We start from the raw sequence: 6,000 nt of genomic DNA on the forward strand, positions 1-6,000 counted from the left end.
CAGTGAGAAACGCACTGTCTTGGCGAAAGAAAGCGTTTTTGTACAACTTCATATGAATAGCTGTAACTTTTGATAGAAGACTCGGATACACATGTTTATGGCTTTATCTTATAGAACTCAAGGTTCCCGTGCTGGGCAAACAGGTTTTGCAGCTGTTTGAGCTAAGATTTCCAAGTTATTCACATAATGAAAACCTATACTTTGTTTCGATCGAGTTCCCCATTCAAATGCATGTAACAGTGAGAAACGCACTGTCTTGGCGAAAGAAAGCATTTTTGTACAACTTCATATGAATAGCTGTAACTTTTGATAGAAGACTCAGACAAACATGTTTATGGCCTTATATTATAGAACTCAAGGTCTCCGTGCTGGGCAAACAGGTTTTGCAGCTGTTTGAGCTAAGATTTCCAAGTTATTCACATAATGAAAACCTATACTTTGTTTCGGTCGAGTTCCCCATTCAAATGCATGTAACAGTGAGAAACGCACTGTCTTGGCGAAAGAAAGCGTTTTTGTACAACTTCATAGAAATAGCTGTAACTTTTGATAGAAGACTCAGACAAACATGTTTATGGCCTTATATTATAGAACTCAAGGTCTCCGTGCTGGGAAAACAGGTTTTGCAGCTGTTTGAGCTAAGATTTCCAAGTTATTCACATAATGAAAACCTATACTTTGTTTCGGTCGAGTTCCCCATTCAAATGCATGTAACAGTGAGAAACGCACTGTCTTGGCGAAAGAAAGCGTTTTTGTACAACTTCATATGAATAGCTGTAACTTTTGATAGAAGACTCGGATACACATGTTTATGGCTTTATCTTATAGAACTCAAGGTTCCCGTGCTGGGAAAACAGGTTTTGCAGCTGTTTGAGCTAAGATTTCCAAGTTATTCACATAATGAAAACCTATACTTTGTTTCGGTCGAGTTCCCCATTCAAATGCATGTAACAGTGAGAAACGCACTGTCTTGGCGAAAGAAAGCGTTTTTGTACAACTTCATAGAAATAGCTGTAACTTTTGATAGAAGACTCAGACAAACATGTTTATGGCCTTATATTATAGAACTCAAGGTCTCCGTGCTGGGAAAACAGGTTTTGCAGCTGTTTGAGCTAAGATTTCCAAGTTATTCACATAATGAAAACCTATACTTTGTTTCGGTCGAGTTCCCCATTCAAATGCATGTAACAGTGAGAAACGCACTGTCTTGGCGAAAGAAAGCGTTTTTGTACAACTTCATATGAATAGCTGTAACTTTTGATAGAAGACTCGGATACACATGTTTATGGCTTTATCTTATAGAACTCAAGGTTCCCGTGCTGGGAAAACAGGTTTTGCAGCTGTTTGAGCTAAGATTTCCAAGTTATTCACATAATGAAAACCTATACTTTGTTTCGGTCGAGTTCCCCATTCAAATGCATGTAACAGTGAGAAACGCACTGTCTTGGCGAAAGAAAGCATTTTTGTACAACTTCATATGAATAGCTGTAACTTTTGATAGAAGACTCGGATACACATGTTTATGGCTTTATCTTATAGAACTCAAGGTTCCCGTGCTGGGAAAACAGGTTTTGCAGCTGTTTGAGCTAAGATTTCCAAGTTATTCACATAATGAAAACCTATACTTTGTTTCGGTCGAGTTCCCCATTCAAATGCATGTAACAGTGAGAAACTCACTGTCTTGGCGAAAGAAAGCATTTTTGTACAACTTCGTATGAATAGCTGTAACTTTTGATAGAAGACTCAGACAAACATGTTTATGGCCTTATATTATAGAACTCAAGGTCTCCGTGCTGGGCAAACAGGTTTTGCAGCTGTTTGAGCTAAGATTTCCAAGTTATTCACATAATGAAAACCTATACTTTGTTTCGGTCGAGTTCCCCATTCAAATGCATGTAACAGTGAGAAACGCACTGTCTTGGCGAAAGAAAGCGTTTTTGTACAACTTCATATGAATAGCTGTAACTTTTGATAGAAGACTCGGATACACATGTTTATGGCTTTATCTTATAGAACTCAAGGTTCCCGTGCTGGGAAAACAGGTTTTGCAGCTGTTTGAGCTAAGATTTCCAAGTTATTCACATAATGAAAACCTATACTTTGTTTCGGTCGAGTTCCCCATTCAAATGCATGTAACAGTGAGAAACGCACTGTCTTGGCGAAAGAAAGCGTTTTTGTACAACTTCATAGAAATAGCTGTAACTTTTGATAGAAGACTCGGATACACATGTTTATGGCTTTATCTTATAGAACTCAAGGTTCCCGTGCTGGGAAAACAGGTTTTGCAGCTGTTTGAGCTAAGATTTCCAAGTTATTCACATAATGAAAACCTATACTTTGTTTCGGTCAAGTTCCCCATTCAAATGCATGATACAGTGAGAAACGCACTGTCTTGGCGAAAGAAAGCGTTTTTGTACAACTTCATAGAAATAGCTGTAACTTTTGATAGAAGACTCAGACAAACATGTTTATGGCCTTATATTATAGAACTCAAGGTCTCCGTGCTGGGAAAACAGGTTTTGCAGCTGTTTGAGCTAAGATTTCCAAGTTATTCACATAATGAAAACCTATACTTTGTTTCGGTCGAGTTCCCCATTCAAATGCATGTAACAGTGAGAAACGCACTGTCTTGGCGAAAGAAAGCATTTTTGTACAACTTCATATGAATAGCTGTAACTTTTGATAGAAGACTCGGATACACATGTTTATGGCTTTATCTTATAGAACTCAAGGTTCCCGTGCTGGGAAAACAGGTTTTGCAGCTGTTTGAGCTAAGATTTCCAAGTTATTCACATAATGAAAACCTATACTTTGTTTCGGTCGAGTTCCCCATTCAAATGCATGTAACAGTGAGAAACGCACTGTCTTGGCGAAAGAAAGCGTTTTTGTACAACTTCATAGAAATAGCTGTAACTTTTGATAGAAGACTCAGACAAACATGTTTATGGCCTTATATTATAGAACTCAAGGTCTCCGTGCTGGGAAAACAGGTTTTGCAGCTGTTTGAGCTAAGATTTCCAAGTTATTCACATAATGAAAACCTATACTTTGTTTCGGTCGAGTTCCCCATTCAAATGCATGTAACAGTGAGAAACGCACTGTCTTGGCGAAAGAAAGCATTTTTGTACAACTTCATATGAATAGCTGTAACTTTTGATAGAAGACTCGGATACACATGTTTATGGCTTTATCTTATAGAACTCAAGGTTCCCGTGCTGGGAAAACAGGTTTTGCAGCTGTTTGAGCTAAGATTTCCAAGTTATTCACATAATGAAAACCTATACTTTGTTTCGGTCGAGTTCCCCATTCAAATGCATGTAACAGTGAGAAACGCACTGTCTTGGCGAAAGAAAGCGTTTTTGTACAACTTCATAGAAATAGCTGTAACTTTTGATAGAAGACTCAGACAAACATGTTTATGGCCTTATATTATAGAACTCAAGGTCTCCGTGCTGGGAAAACAGGTTTTGCAGCTGTTTGAGCTAAGATTTCCAAGTTATTCACATAATGAAAACCTATACTTTGTTTCGGTCGAGTTCCCCATTCAAATGCATGTAACAGTGAGAAACGCACTGTCTTGGCGAAAGAAAGCATTTTTGTACAACTTCATAGAAATAGCTGTAACTTTTGATAGAAGACTCGGATACACATGTTTATGGCTTTATCTTATAGAACTCAAGGTTCCCGTGCTGGGAAAACAGGTTTTGCAGCTGTTTGAGCTAAGATTTCCAAGTTATTCACATAATGAAAACCTATACTTTGTTTCGGTCGAGTTCCCCATTCAAATGCATGTAACAGTGAGAAACGCACTGTCTTGGCGAAAGAAAGCGTTTTTGTACAACTTCATAGAAATAGCTGTAACTTTTGATAGAAGACTCAGACAAACATGTTTATGGCCTTATATTATAGAACTCAAGGTCTCCGTGCTGGGAAAACAGGTTTTGCAGCTGTTTGAGCTAAGATTTCAAAGTTATTCACATAATGAAAACCTATACTTTGTTTCGGTCGAGTTCCCCATTCAAATGCATGTAACAGTGAGAAACGCACTGTCTTGGCGAAAGAAAGCATTTTTGTACAACTTCATATGAATAGCTGTAACTTTTGATAGAAGACTCGGATACACATGTTTATGGCTTTATCTTATAGAACTCAAGGTTCCCGTGCTGGGAAAACAGGTTTTGCAGCTGTTTGAGCTAAGATTTCCAAGTTATTCACATAATGAAAACCTATACTTTGTTTCGGTCGAGTTCCCCATTCAAATGCATGTAACAGTGAGAAACGCACTGTCTTGGCGAAAGAAAGCGTTTTTGTACAACTTCATAGAAATAGCTGTAACTTTTGATAGAAGACTCAGACAAACATGTTTATGGCCTTATATTATAGAACTCAAGGTCTCCGTGCTGGGAAAACAGGTTTTGCAGCTGTTTGAGCTAAGATTTCCAAGTTATTCACATAATGAAAACCTATACTTTGTTTCGGTCGAGTTCCCCATTCAAATGCATGTAACAGTGAGAAACGCACTGTCTTGGCGAAAGAAAGCATTTTTGTACAACTTCATATGAATAGCTGTAACTTTTGATAGAAGACTCGGATACACATGTTTATGGCTTTATCTTATAGAACTCAAGGTTCCCGTGCTGGGAAAACAGGTTTTGCAGCTGTTTGAGCTAAGATTTCCAAGTTATTCACATAATGAAAACCTATACTTTGTTTCGGTCGAGTTCCCCATTCAAATGCATGTAACAGTGAGAAACGCACTGTCTTGGCGAAAGAAAGCGTTTTTGTACAACTTCATAGAAATAGCTGTAACTTTTGATAGAAGACTCAGACAAACATGTTTATGGCCTTATATTATAGAACTCAAGGTCTCCGTGCTGGGAAAACAGGTTTTGCAGCTGTTTGAGCTAAGATTTCAAAGTTATTCACATAATGAAAACCTATACTTTGTTTCGGTCGAGTTCCCCATTCAAATGCATGTAACAGTGAGAAACGCACTGTCTTGGCGAAAGAAAGCATTTTTGTACAACTTCATATGAATAGCTGTAACTTTTGATAGAAGACTCGGATACACATGTTTATGGCTTTATCTTATAGAACTCAAGGTTCCCGTGCTGGGAAAACAGGTTTTGCAGCTGTTTGAGCTAAGATTTCCAAGTTATTCACATAATGAAAACCTATACTTTGTTTCGGTCGAGTTCCCCATTCAAATGCATGTAACAGTGAGAAACGCACTGTCTTGGCGAAAGAAAGCGTTTTTGTACAACTTCATAGAAATAGCTGTAACTTTTGATAGAAGACTCAGACAAACATGTTTATGGCCTTATATTATAGAACTCAAGGTCTCCGTGCTGGGAAAACAGGTTTTGCAGCTGTTTGAGCTAAGATTTCCAAGTTATTCACATAATGAAAACCTATACTTTGTTTCGGTCGAGTTCCCCATTCAAATGCATGTAACAGTGAGAAACGCACTGTCTTGGCGAAAGAAAGCGTTTTTGTACAACTTCATATGAATAGCTGTAACTTTTGATAGAAGACTCGGATACACATGTTTATGGCTTTATCTTATAGAACTCAAGGTTCCCGTGCTGGGAAAACAGGTTTTGCAGCTGTTTGAGCTAAGATTTCCAAGTTATTCACATAATGAAAACCTATACTTTGTTTCGGTCGAGTTCCCCATTCAAATGCATGTAACAGTGAGAAACGCACTGTCTTGGCGAAAGAAAGCGTTTTTGTACAACTTCATATGAATAGCTGTAACTTTTGATAGAAGACTCGGATACACATGTTTATGGCTTTATCTTATAGAACTCAAGGTTCCCGTGCTGGGAAAACAGGTTTTGCAGCTGTTTGAGCTAAGATTTCCAAGTTATTCACATAATGAAAACCTATACTTTGTTTCGGTCGAGTTCCCCATTCAAATGCATGTAACAGTGAGAAACGCACTGTCTTGGCGAAAGAAAGCGTTTTTGTACAACTTCATATGAATAGCTGTAACTTTTGATA

The sequence above is a fragment of the Mchenga conophoros genome, linkage group LG8 (assembly GCF_057382185.1).
Source record: "Mchenga conophoros isolate Kocher_MC1m ecotype Shallow Benthic linkage group LG8, M_conophoros_male_GT1.1, whole genome shotgun sequence".
In the NCBI taxonomy this organism is placed as follows: Eukaryota; Metazoa; Chordata; class Actinopteri; order Cichliformes; family Cichlidae; genus Mchenga; species Mchenga conophoros.